This window comes from Solanum verrucosum, unplaced genomic scaffold (genome assembly GCF_900185275.1).
Source record: "Solanum verrucosum unplaced genomic scaffold, falcon-dt-bn FXZP01000220.1, whole genome shotgun sequence".
In the NCBI taxonomy this organism is placed as follows: domain Eukaryota; kingdom Viridiplantae; phylum Streptophyta; class Magnoliopsida; order Solanales; family Solanaceae; genus Solanum; species Solanum verrucosum.
In genome coordinates this window covers 770,425-784,489 of record NW_026020308.1, presented here as the reverse complement: position 1 = coordinate 784,489, position 14,065 = coordinate 770,425, and positions in this window count along the sequence as shown.

Genomic DNA, 14,065 nt, shown 5'->3' with positions numbered 1-14,065 from the left:
GAATCAGTTAGAAAAGAAAAAATAATTGTGTTTTCATACGAAAAAAATTAGAAAGTGTCGTCTCAGTATTTTAGCAATAATTTGTCTCTCATCATGCATTTTCTTAGTGAGTTGGTTCAATGAAAAATAGGTGAAAAAAAATATTTCACAACATAAATTTCACATTATTAATTCATGATGAAAAAAACCTTTATTTCTAATAGTATCATACGGACGGACTATAAAATACAAAGGGGAACGGATAAGCCACTTGTGGAGAACTCATGCCACAAAACAATTTCATTTAACAAGATATATTACCTACCCTAACAATATTGGTACTTGCCCCTTTATTGATTCCATCAATTCCTATACAAAAATTCAAGAAATATTTCCAATGGCTTCTTTGAACCTTTTTGCTCCTCCAATTGCAACTACTACACAAAGAAGAGTAGTATATACTAGAGCCACATCAACAAAAAGTTCTGGTGGAAGTAGTAGTGAAGAGAAATCAATTTTGGATTTTGTCCTTGGGGCATTACAAAAGGAAGACCAATTATTAGAGACTGATCCAATCATGAAAAAAGTGGAGGGCAAGAGTGGCACCACCACAAGTGTTAACAAGAAATCAGTTTCAATCCCTCCTCCTCAGAAGGATTACAATGGCCTTGGAGGCTTTGGTAGCCTCTTTGCCAAGAAATAATGATCAGAGACGAATTTAGAATTTTAAGTCCATCGATATAATAAAGTGTTATAGAACATTGGTAAATGTAATGCATTTAATCTTATATGTGATCTATACGTCTTTCCTTTGTAATTTGATCTTCAATTCTATAATTCACTTGATGTATATGAAGTATATATGAACTTATTTCATGTGTTGCACAAACATTGATGAATTTGGTTAAAGGATGTAGGTCTTGTCACAATTATATTAAAGGGTGTTTGGGATTTGGTTTGAATTGATTTTTGCTTACTATGTCAAAGGTCAATCAATCAAGTTTGTTTTCTAAATATTTAAACCAAATTAAACCAAACATAATATCAATATATCGACTTCTTCTTTATCAGTTTTATTCATTTTAATTTGTTTGTCTTATTTTCCATTTTAGTCCATTTCAATATAAAAATGTCTCTTTTATTTTTTGTCAACTTTTGTAATTTTGATTTTTCAAATAACATATTTAAAATCACAAGATCAAAAAAACATTTTGGTGCATTCTATATATCTTAAGTTTAAAAGCACAAAGTTAAAAAAAAAAAATTCTTTCTTAAACTCAGTGGCAAATAGAAACTAGACAAATAAATTAAAGAGAACTTACATAAATGTCACTAGTTTAGGAGCTAATTACTTAGATATGATTTGATTTGCAATATTACGTATCTTACCATATTTTTGTATGTTTAGATACATTCAGATACGTCCAAATACATGTATCTCATGATACATGGGGTCAAATTTGTTCTAGATATATTGTATCAAAGTGGATTTGCATGTATCTGAGATATATAGAAAATCTCTCTCACCTCTCTCCCATATCTCACTCGCCACTCTTGCATGTATCTGATAGCTCAGATACATGTGAATCACGCTAGATACATACATATACTTGTACCTAGTGTGTATCTAGTGTGATTCACATATAGTTGGGCTATATACGAATCTCGCTCGCCTCTCTCTATTTTAGTGTGTTTGGCAGTAAAAAAATTAGTGATAAGATATGTAATATTTTAAAAATATTGGTCGTAATAGTAAATGTAATACTGAAATATGTGTAATTATGTATATTTTTTTTGCCTAAATTAAAATAGAGGAAGTATATAATTATGTTTTTTCATGCCCAAAAATGTCACAATAGTGGTCCTTGGGACATCAACCTAGTTATTGCAAGCATTATGAAGTGTCCAAGCCCAAAAATGTCAATGGTGGTTTCATGAAGAAAGAATGATCTCACAAGAGATGGACTGATATTCAAAATATAAATAGTTTCAGACAAAATTGTTTCTTCTCTAATTTTCCTCCTCCTTCTTAGTTGTGTGTATAGTAATATTATTCAGAATTATATGCAATCGAAGTATAATATTTGGGTCAAAATCATTTTCCCCTCAACTTTACTTTAAAAATCAAACTTTTCCTTCAATTTTGAATAATAGACATTCTCACCTCCTGTATGCCAATTAATTATTTAAATGTCTATTCTTCCCTTACTCATCTAAGTGAAAGTTCGTGCCAACTTTAGGTAGCCATCAATGGATTCCGCCTTTTTTATTATGATCGTACGTATATGTAATGTATTGATATTGTATAAATAACATATAATCGTGTATATATTAATGTATAACTATGTGTGAGAGATGTATATACATCCATATACACTATTTATACAATATTTATACATTGTTGTAGTTCATCTTCCTCAATGAGCTACTTTTTTTTCTTTATAATTCTGAACAACTCAAATCTCCTCTAAACAATCCCTAAATTTTAAAGATGAGCTACATACTCTTGATGTTTTGAATTTTTTGATATATAATTCACTCAAAACAAATTCACATTTACGTTAAATTAAGTTTTAAAATTTAAATTTTGAAATTCTTCAATAAACAATAAAAGTATGTAATAAAAGGTAAAATAGAAACTCTAAGTCAAAAAAATTAGATTTTGGTAGAGATATCAGCGAAGTGATAATTGTGATATTGGAAAACAGACACTCATATCCAATTATGTGACTAGTACACTTCTTGGATTTTATTCTTGAAAAGAAATATCTTTTGACTTTTTTTAATCATTAAATTTAGAAGACAGAAGTGAAAGAATAAATAGCAATAGAACAACAAAAACGGATCGAATGATCATTTTGAATAATATTAAATATTAGGTTATTTTGGATAAAAAGATTTAATTTAATAGACATTTTTTTTTTTTTCTTAAATCGTATCCAATCAAATTTTATGATGTGAAATGGAGTACTATTTATGAATAGCAAAATTTAATATTTGCATGTACACATTTTAACAATATTCTTAATATAAATATATTATTTAGAAAAAAAAAACTACTAGATTCGATCAAATCATATCGTATTCGGACTTCTAACTAGATCTTTTATTTATTGAGCTATTTTAAAGCAGAGAGGTGACAACGCCAATATTTTTGATGAATTTTAAACTACTAGATTTGATCTTTTATATTGAATGTAGTCAATCACTTTGAGGTTACGAGAACAAAAAATCATAGAGATGCAAGAAGTCTTGCTTTCACTATCGATCAACCGTCTTCTTAGTAGTGCTTTACTAGATTGACACCTTAACTGGTACTTATAACTACTCCTTGTCAATTGCTATATATTTATTCTAAGAGTGATATAGCAAAATTAATATTCTATTTGTCAAATCAATATTGAACAAGTAAAGTCCATGTCATATAAATTGTGGGAGGAAGGGAGTACTAAAAAAAACTTGAGCTTCCAACAAATGTTCTCGTTGAAACACTATAAAAAAATATGAGATTTCTAATGAAAGATTTATTTGAAAATATTTTTGACAAGCGAATTTCCAACGGATTTGCGGTTAATAAAGAGTAGGGAAATGGGACAAAAGAACACATAATGAGGACAGGGGCAGACAGACATGAGTCTTGATCAACCTGAGCCTATGATGTAGACTCATCACCAAACCCCTATAACCATCCAACACCATCCCATCAAGGCAATGCAGACATACTCAGAAGACTAGCAGTGTGTACTACATAGCCAAGACAACCATGCATTTTTTCCTATTTATGTAACATCTCCATGTGCCTTGCTCCGCCCTATCTCCCAATCTAAATACAAAACTATTGTACTCCCTATCTATATATGTTTATGGTTTGGTGTCTGGTTTGAAAATGAGTTAGGTAAGTATTGAAATTTGTATAAGTAATGCCATGATTGGTATAGCTGGTTAGAAGGTAAGGTCTTCATTTATAAAATTAATATGATATTCGGTTTACAATTTAGAAATTCATATAACAATACATGTATAAGTTATAAGAGAATCTATGTATTATTTTATGTAGGATAAAATGTGAAATAAGTAATATATGAATAAATAAAATCTACATAACTAATCTCTGGATGAAATAATACATAGATTTCGTCATAATTAGTCCATGTATTATTAATACCTGCATAAATCTAATCAACTATCAAATGACAAAGGGTCGTTTTGTTGTTGGTTACAGTTATTCAATTATTAGCAATACATGAATTACTTATGTAAAAATTGATTATTTATGTATTAATTATTCTATCTTTTACCTTGTATAAAAATAAGGAGAGTAGTGGTACTGTAGAGTCCAACTAAGACTTCCATGGATTATCACATTCATTTCGATTGATGAGTTTCTTACTGACCACTAAACCTTTCCTGCTTTTTAACATAGACTTGAAACCAAGCTCAAAGAATAGCTAAGTGAAAGTCAATTTAAAGGCTCCCTTTTTCAAATTGATTTCTTATACATATTTTAGTTATACAAAATTTTAAATTGATAATCAAATAGCGTACTTGGTATAGTGAAATTAATAAAGAAGCTAAAATGCTACAAAACATGATACATTGTTAATTTTAATACATGAATGATTAACTTCTTAATTCGCAACTAAATGACCCGTTAGCTGTTTGAAGGGTACTAATACAGTTAATTTGAATTTGTGTGTTAGATAAAACTCGAGTATTGATATATTCCATAAAGAGAAAAGAATCATACTGGTAAGAAGGCTGACCACATGATGGAGGAGGGTACACAAATTGAAAGGCTTAGTTTTTCGAAGCGGATCAATCCTTTGCCACCTGACAAAAAGTCTGAGGAAAGTGCATGTAAGAGCAAAACTACTGATATCGTGGCAAAGGTTATTAAATTTACCAAGGAAAATAAATCAATTTTTGGCAAATTTGATTCTAAGGGTGCTCCAACATGAAATTTTTAGATAAAAAATACAGAGAGATCTCAATTATCACATCATATTTTTTTTGTAATGATTATATTTATTAGTATTGTTTTGCAATAAACTATCGGAATTTGCTTCAATTAAGTCTATCGAGAGAGCTCGGTAAAGTGTTTCCTATTGAGAAATTTTCTTTTCCAATACACAAATTCAGAACTTCAGAATAAAAATGAAAGGATCTCAATCATTACACTACACTCCTTTTGAAGTTTATTGTAACTATATATTACTATTCCCTCTGTCCCAATATGTGACTTACTTTTCTTTTTAGTCAGTTCCAAAAAGAATGACACATTTATAAGTAACAATTTAACTATAAAATGTCTATTTTACCCCTAATGAAATGATTTACAGCCACACAAATTTATATCATTCATTTTGGACCATAAGTTTTAAAAGTCTTCCTTTCTTTCTTAAACTCTGTGCCGAATCAAATTACCTCACATAAAATAAGACGGAGGGAGTATTAATTATGTTGCAAATAAGTGATTTTTTTATACAATCACTACATCAAAAATGATCTTCGGCGGCAATTAATTAATGTCAATAGCTCAGTTGTCGCTAAATATATATTTTTAATGGCAATTAGCACTCTTTGTACATGTCCTTAAAGTTTCTAGGGACATTGAATCTAATGACACTTAACTAATGCTGATAAAAATTCTAACATTCTTTATTAATATGTCTATTTATTACCGCTAAAAATTATTTTTACTATTGTGAATGAGCAAGGAACTAAGGTGCAAATATATAATAGAAATATTTCAACCATACATATGTAAAACAAGTTAAAAGTAATAGATATGTCTGCATTCAATGTCCATTAATTAGTTACATGTTTCTGACAAGTGACCATTCCCCATTTGCATCTACCACCAATGGACCAATCTATATCTACACTCTGCTTCTACTGCTTTTGTTTAAATATTTATTATTCCTACAATAACCCCCGTACAGTTATGAATTAAGAATTTTCACTAAATAAAATTTTAAAATGAACACTAAATTATTTATGCAATTTAACTTTTTGTCAATAGAGTTCGGATGAATATTCTCGCGCTCTTCTAGACCACTCTGATCAAGTGTCACAATATTGTTGTAATTATTTACATGTGATCAAAATACTTTATATAGGAATTAGTTTATGAACATGAATTTTGCTTGTTTTAAAAAAAAAAAAAGATTTGTGAGTGAAAATATTATTAGTTCACTTAAAACACACAACTAAAGCAAATATTACTAAAGTTTAGTACAATTGTACATACTTGTTGCCAAATTGTATTCGTTAATACTCAACTTTGGTATATGGAAATACTAAATTTGAGTATTTGCTTATATGGAATTGCATTTTTAATGGTCAAACGGTAACTGTTCGTAGATTACAATGTGGCAGATCTAACACATATCATGTTGCCGGTAGGTTCATAAGAATCAATAATTTTTATATTGACTTTATGCATATTATGAAATTTATAAAATATTTAAAAATATTTTATTATGAACTCAATTATTATTATTATTATTATATAAAAACTTGAGTAGAAGATTTTTTATTTTTTTAAAACAGTCTCTCTACCTCCATAAGGTAGTAGTAAGATCGCGTACACTCTCCTCTCCTCAGATTTCACTTAATAAAATTTCATTGAGTATGTTATTGTTAGTGTTATTGTATTAATTTGAGATCGTTTAGAAACTCATAAACTTCAAATCATGAATTCGTCTGTACTTACTTACTCTCTTAAATTATTAACACGTGTACAAAGCTCTTACCACAGTGACTTTTGAGTACTTAGCAAACTACTACATAATTATAAAGCAAAAGTAATGAGTTGGAAAATTGGACACTAAAAAGTAGTTGCAAGAATATACACAAATGGAACTTTCTTAATTCAGAAATTAGCATACTAGTGACAACAATTATGAAAACCATCATGACTTCCATTATTGGGGGTAGACATGGGAATTAACTTGCTGGTGCATACAATAATTAGTTAGAATGTGTATCAGGTCAACTTGTACATATTTCAATATAATTATGTTTGTGTTCACTTACTGACAATACAATTACCACACAAACAAGTACGATTGTATTAGGAAAAAGAATAAAAGAAGCATGTGAATATATGCTTCATTTGAATCGAGAATATAGCTCAATTGATAAAACTCCATCGTTACAAAGTCATCGCAATTATAGGTTAAATTAAATGACTAAGAATAAAATTCGATTAAAAGAGTGTTTAGGGCTAATTTACACAAATAGTCACTTCTTGATGTTCTATTTGAAAGTTGACCACTTTTTCAAAACTCGATTAATGAATTGAAGTTGGATAGTGACCATGATAGTGGCTATTGACTAGAAAGTCATTCAAAATTAATTATTGTATTCAAATCAAACGTCTAATTTTAAAAAATATAATCAACTTATAGATACAAAACCACAAAAAATGGTTAATTAATATAAATAACACGATAAAACGCTCCTTATCAAGAGATTCTCCGATCTCTTATGACACTGAATTAGATCTAGGCAAAGAAGAAGACAAGTTGATGAATTGAATACAATCATCAATTGCCTCTGCCCTATGTGAGTCAATATTTAGGGCAACGGTTGGCTTAGCAGAAATTGTTGCTCTCTCTGGCGAATTAGTAACTTTCCTACAACTTCTCTTTGAAGAAGATACCATCTTTATAAGTGCAGCCATTTTTCCTCCAAGATGTTTGAAAATCTTAATAGGGGATAATTGGGATCTATTAGGCATCTTGAAGCTACAACTTGTTGTGGTGGTGGTACTTCTTGCATCATTTGTAGTACCATCAACAGAACTCTTTGTAGAGTTTTGCTTTTGAAACTTGCTTGTTATCTTTGTATTCTTGGTCATCTCTTGCTTCACCACACTCCCTCCTTCACACCCTCTTACCGGCATCTCAAAATCAAAGATAATTTAATGCAAATTGACTTGAACACCACAGTTATATATATATTTTTTTTAAAAATATACTAACTTTAGTATAGGTAGTGAGAAAAGTGATTCCTTGGAAGATTACTAGAAAATGGAATGAAGTGAGAGGGTGAACATGATTTGTGCTTATATAGAGAACAAAGGGTACTAGAAATAGAAATCAAAGATAATTTAACGGAAACCACCTTCAACGCTATTGTTATTTAATGTAAAAAATAAAAACGTAGTATAGATGGTAAGGGGAAGTGATAATTGGAAGACTATTAGATATTGGAATGAAGAAAGAGAAGGTACATATTTTGTGCTTATATAGAAAAGAAAGGGTAGAAATCAAGGATAATTTAACACATACTGACTTAAACACTTATCGTTATATAATTTCTTTAAAATATACTAATTTAGTATATGTGGTGAGGGAAGTGCTACCTTGAAAGTTTATTACTAGAAATTGGAATGAGGAAAGAAGGTGAAGATGGTGTGTGTGCTTATATGGAGAACAAATAGTAAAAATCAAAAATGATTTTACGCAAATTAACTCGAACACCAATCATATAGTATTTTTAAAGAGGGGGAGGTGATAATTGGAAGACTTACTAGAAATTGGAATGAAGAAAGAGGGTGAACATGGTTTGTGTTTATATAGAGAAAAACAAAAGGGTAGAAAAAGTAATTAATGATGAAAATTTGAGTAACAAAAAGGTTACTAGCTAGGCTCTCAAAACTTTGGTGCATGTATAAAGCAAACATACTATGGACAATGCTAGTGAATGGGAAAGTGACTTATCTAAGATCCTGCCAGAAATATTAACTCTCATCAAATGGTTACACCAACTAAGGCAAAGTCGTAATATTATCTCAAAAATATTTATATAAACATAATGAAGGTCGGGGTAGGAGTGTAGAGATGGTGGACATTGACAGATTCAAAATATTTATTTAGAAGATTCGAAAAATAAAAATATAGTGCTTGAGATTTAAACTTGAAATCTCAAGATGAATTTTAAATTCTCTAAATCGTCGAATAAATATCTAGTCTTGTATTTGAAGGGACAGAAAGATTCAACGTAAAAATAAAAAAATGCGCTTCTATTTCTTATCATTTTTTTGTCTCTTGTAAAATAGAAAGTAAATTGACAAGTAAGATGCTAATTGTCGTGTCCAAGGCATCTCCAACCCAATCCTCTGTTTTACTCTCCAAATATAGAGTTCTCTATTTTTTCAGACAACCAACTCCAACCCAATTCTCTATTTTACTCTCTAAAAAAGAATCTTTTTCTCTCTCCTTAATATTATATTATTATTTCTATTTCATTCTTATTTTCTTATTTCATAATATATATCCTTTATTTATTTTTTCCCAAATAATTATTTTATATAATTTTTAATGTGATATGAAATTATATTTTATTCTAAATTTTTAAATAACATAAATTGCAAGAAAATATAATATAATACATAAATTAGGGGACAAATTCAAATAAAAGTGACATACAATTACATAAACACTCAATATACAAAATTATTACGTTGCTCCCATAAATGCTCTATTAATGCATTACGGAGTTCAAAATGAGTATTTTTGTCCTTAATTTTTTTTTATGTCTAGCTAAAAATTGTTCAAATCGGAGATTTTCATCTACCACCATTTCTATAGATGGAGTTGGAGCCTCTGCGGCATCTTGAATTGGTGCATGGAGATCACGTTAATCCTCAATTATCATGTTGTGCAGTATAATACATGTAGTAATTCTATCATGTAGCACTTCCTTTCTCCAAAAACGTGACGGTCCTGCAATAATTGCAAAACGTGATTACAAAACTCCGAATGCACGTTCAACATCTTTTCGGCACGATTCTTGTTTCATTGCGAAATATTTCTTCTTTTGCGAATGAGGATCACGAATAGTTTGAACAATTGTAGACCATTTAGGATATATACCATCAACTAAGTAAAATTTTATTATTCACGAAAATTAGAAAAAAAATTAAAATACTATTAATTTGAAATTAAAATAGTATATATTAAATAATATTTTTAAAAAATATTATATTACATTTAAAAAAGAATTATGAATATTAGATATTTAATTAATGGAATTATATGTAAAATAATATGTTAATTAGAAAGTAATAGAAATAATAATAAAATAATGAAAAAGTGAAATAGAGAGTGTGAATAGTAGTTCTATAAACTATTCAACTCTCTAAATTTGAAGAATAGAGGGTGATTTGGAGGTAGGTTGGAGTGCTCATTCTCTATTTTACTCTCCAAATATAGAGAATGGAGAGTAAAATAGAGGTGGGTTGGAGATGGTCTTACACAACCGGCTCTAAAGTTAGGCAAGTGAAAACATTTGCGTTAGATAGATATGTGCATCGATCGGTTCGATTTGATTTTATGTATTTATAATTTTATTTTTAATTAGTGAACACGTTAAATCGACAATCAAACAATAAGATATTATCTCAAATATTCCACAAATTCATGGAATATTTATAAAGAGATCAAATCCAAATCAGCTTAATTCGAGAAATACGCCACTAACGGCTCTTGAATTATGAAGATCAAGTGCAAATCATCCTAATTCGAGAAATATGCCACTAAAGGCCCTCAAATTATGAAGAACACCTAGTTCGAGAAATACGTCACTAATGACCCTCGAATTAAGAAAATTAAGTCTAAATCATCCAAGTTTGAAAAATACCCCACTAATGACCCTCGAATTACGGAGAAGTCTAAAGAGAGAGAAAAATCAAGGGAGGAACAAAATTTACTCACGATCTTGATCAATAAAATTATGTTTCTTCATATTATTATTTAAAAAAAAAGAAGAGATTTATCATCAATTTTCGGTTAATTGATTTTTGATTCTTAATAATTCGATTTAACCAATAAAAAAATGCTCATATATATGATGTTTATAAAATAGTAGCAAAAATATAGTGCAACACAAATTTATATATTGATCACTTTTATTTAAGAATAAATTGCAGAAATTCCTTTTAAAGACTCAAACAATAAATTGTGAAAATAACATTAATTATCTATCTCTATCACAAATAATTAAAAAGTATAATATAGATAGATTTTTTAATCTATAGAGAGGAACCTAAGAATATCACCGTCTTTCATTTAAAAAGAAAATAAAAAAAAATATCACTGTCTATATGCATTCATTGAATTTCATTAATTCACGTGGATTAATTATTAGTAGCGATTAAGTACTAAATGAATTATAAAAACATAAGTAAATAATGAGTTTCATAAGATTAAGCATAAATTCATACTAAATGAACTATAAAAACATAAGTAAATAATACTCATTCCATTTAAAAAAGAATAACCAACTTTCCTATTAGTCTATTTCTAAAAGAAAGATTCCCTCTTTTTTTGAGCAACACTTTAATTTCAGCTCTCCAAGTGACATATGTATAAAACCACACGATTAAAGAAAATTTTGATACATTTGTAACTTTAATTTAGGACCACAAAATTAAAAAAATCTTCTTTATTTTCTTAATTTTGTATCAAGTCAAATTAAATCATTATTTTTAAAACAGATGGAGTACTGAATAAGTAGTAAAATTACCATTTATTAGCATGACCTCGACTTACTTGGGATTGAAGCTCAATAATTGCTTTTGTATACTACTACTCCCTCCGTCTCATTTTATATGAGGTAGTTTGACTTAACAGAAAGTTTAAGAAAGAAAGAAAGACTTTTAAAACTTGTGGTCCAAAATGAATGATAGAAATTTGTGTGATTGTAAATCATTTCATTAAGGGTAAAATAGACATTTTATACTTTTCTCAGGTTCCATATTAGATGTACATCTTACTATAAATATTTGTTCCATAATACTTTCTTCATCCATTTTTATTTGTCATGTTACGTTTTTCGAAAGTCAATTTGACTAATTTTCAAAGTTAAATTAGATTATATTAATTCGATATTTTAAACAAAAAATTTAGTTATTCAAAAACTATACGAAAAGTACTATAAATTGCAATGTTTTTTGCATATCAATATGATGAAAAAATACATCATAAAATATGAGTCAAATTTTTTATAGTTTAACTCTAAAAAAGAAAACTATGAGAATTAAAAGTGGACAGAGGTAGTACTTGATCACTAACTTATTTAGGATAAAATTAATTTTTTTTTCTGTTTTATCCTATAATTAATAGAGTAAATTTTAGGTTTAGCAAACATAAAAATCATATTAGCGCTCTATAGCTTCAATTTTGCTATTTGCTCTCCATGGCAAATATAGCTTGTTATGGGGCATCAAATTTGTATAAATCGCAAGAAGAAATCTCGTTTGTATAAAATCGCAATGATTGTATATGCATATTAGTTAGATAATTGTATATATGTAATTACTATGTATATATGTATCAATGATTGTGGTATAAAATTTGAATTTGTATACAATTGAATCGAAATAAAACATTTGTATATCAAATCTCTCTCTCTCGCTTTATACAACATAAATTATACATTGTAATTTGTATAAATTTATGTTTGTATAAAGCGAGAAAGAGAGAAAGGCAAAGAGAACTAGTAGCGGAAATCTGTATTTATATTTTTATAAGTGTATAAGACGAAAATATATGTATTTGTATATACTGTTTTCTCTCGTTTTATACAAACACAAACATAATCTATACATTTGTGTTTGTATAAAGTGAAAGAGACGAGGGAGATTGGCGAACGAGATCATGGAGAGTGGCGAGCGAGATTTCTGGGGAGAGAGGCGAATGCCAAAATGTTTGCTACAGATTAGAATTAAATGAAATTGTGGTTAAACATTTAATTTGAATCAATAGTTTGCTATTTTATACAATTTTCTCTAATTAATATGACCTTCGAAAGTTTAAACAATTTTTGAAGATCTAAGAATTTCGTTTTTTGAGAGACTAATTAATATAAACAAATAATAAAATTGATCAATCTATTAATGATTTTTTAATTATTATATAAAATAAAAAAATATTCATAATGCGAATAAATTAAAAACGTTTGTGTACTTTAGATATTCCATATTAGTAAAGTTACGAGAAGGAAACAATTTCTCCATTTAGATTAATGATTATAAAGTCATCATTAAAGATTCTACCACCATATTTTCAACTAATTAATTTAGATTATTGAGTAATCATTAAAGGTCAAATGCTAGCGGCGGCAAGTGCATGTAGCCTTTAAGTAGTAGCCCCAATGGAGCACCAACTACGTATTCTCTCGATTTATGTGATGTAATTTGATTTACACGAAATTTAATAAATAAATAAAGAAAAACTTTTGAAATTATTATTTAAAATGTTGTAGATATTTATGTGATTATAAATCATTTCATTAAGGGTAAAATGAATATTTAAAAATTAAATTATTATTAAATATAAAAAATGTGTCATTCTCTTTTAGATCGACGAAAATGAAAAATAAATCATATAAATTAAGACAAAAAGAGTATTATAAACAAATTCAAGAAAAGCTTGGGCTGATCCATCTACTATCTTATGCAAAACTAAATTTAACAAAAATATATAATTTGATAAAAGAGAAGTCAAATAGTGCCATGGGGTCAATTAGGAAAACAAATTAAGGAGGCTTGGTGGACAAAAGATATTAAAAAGAATGGGAAAAGGGCACCAAGAAAAAGATGGACAAAATGAGTCTTTAATCAAAGAATGATAAAAAGGATCATCTAATCACTTTTCTTTTTGAGTTTAATTTTTATAAATCAAAAGGCATCTAGGTGTATTAAGCTTTTGTTGTGTATCGGATTTTGAGAATGGTTTGATCATACCAGTTTATTATACATAATTTTATTCCATATTTCTAAAAAAGTAATTATTTCTATCACTTGAATCGGCGACGATCTTATAGTTGCATAGCAATAACTTTTATAATTTTAATTAATAAGAAATAATTATTCAAAATAAATGAAATTGATAACCTAATACGATGAAGTTTAATTGATGCTGCATATTGTGATCCTTAGAAAGAGTATGTTTTCATTTGACAAATTTTTGAAGAATGTGTTGGCATTTGCTTCATATTGCTCAATTTTGCAATTTATATTTTGATTATATATATAGCAAAAGAACAATTAGAAAAATTGTAAATTTGCAAAATG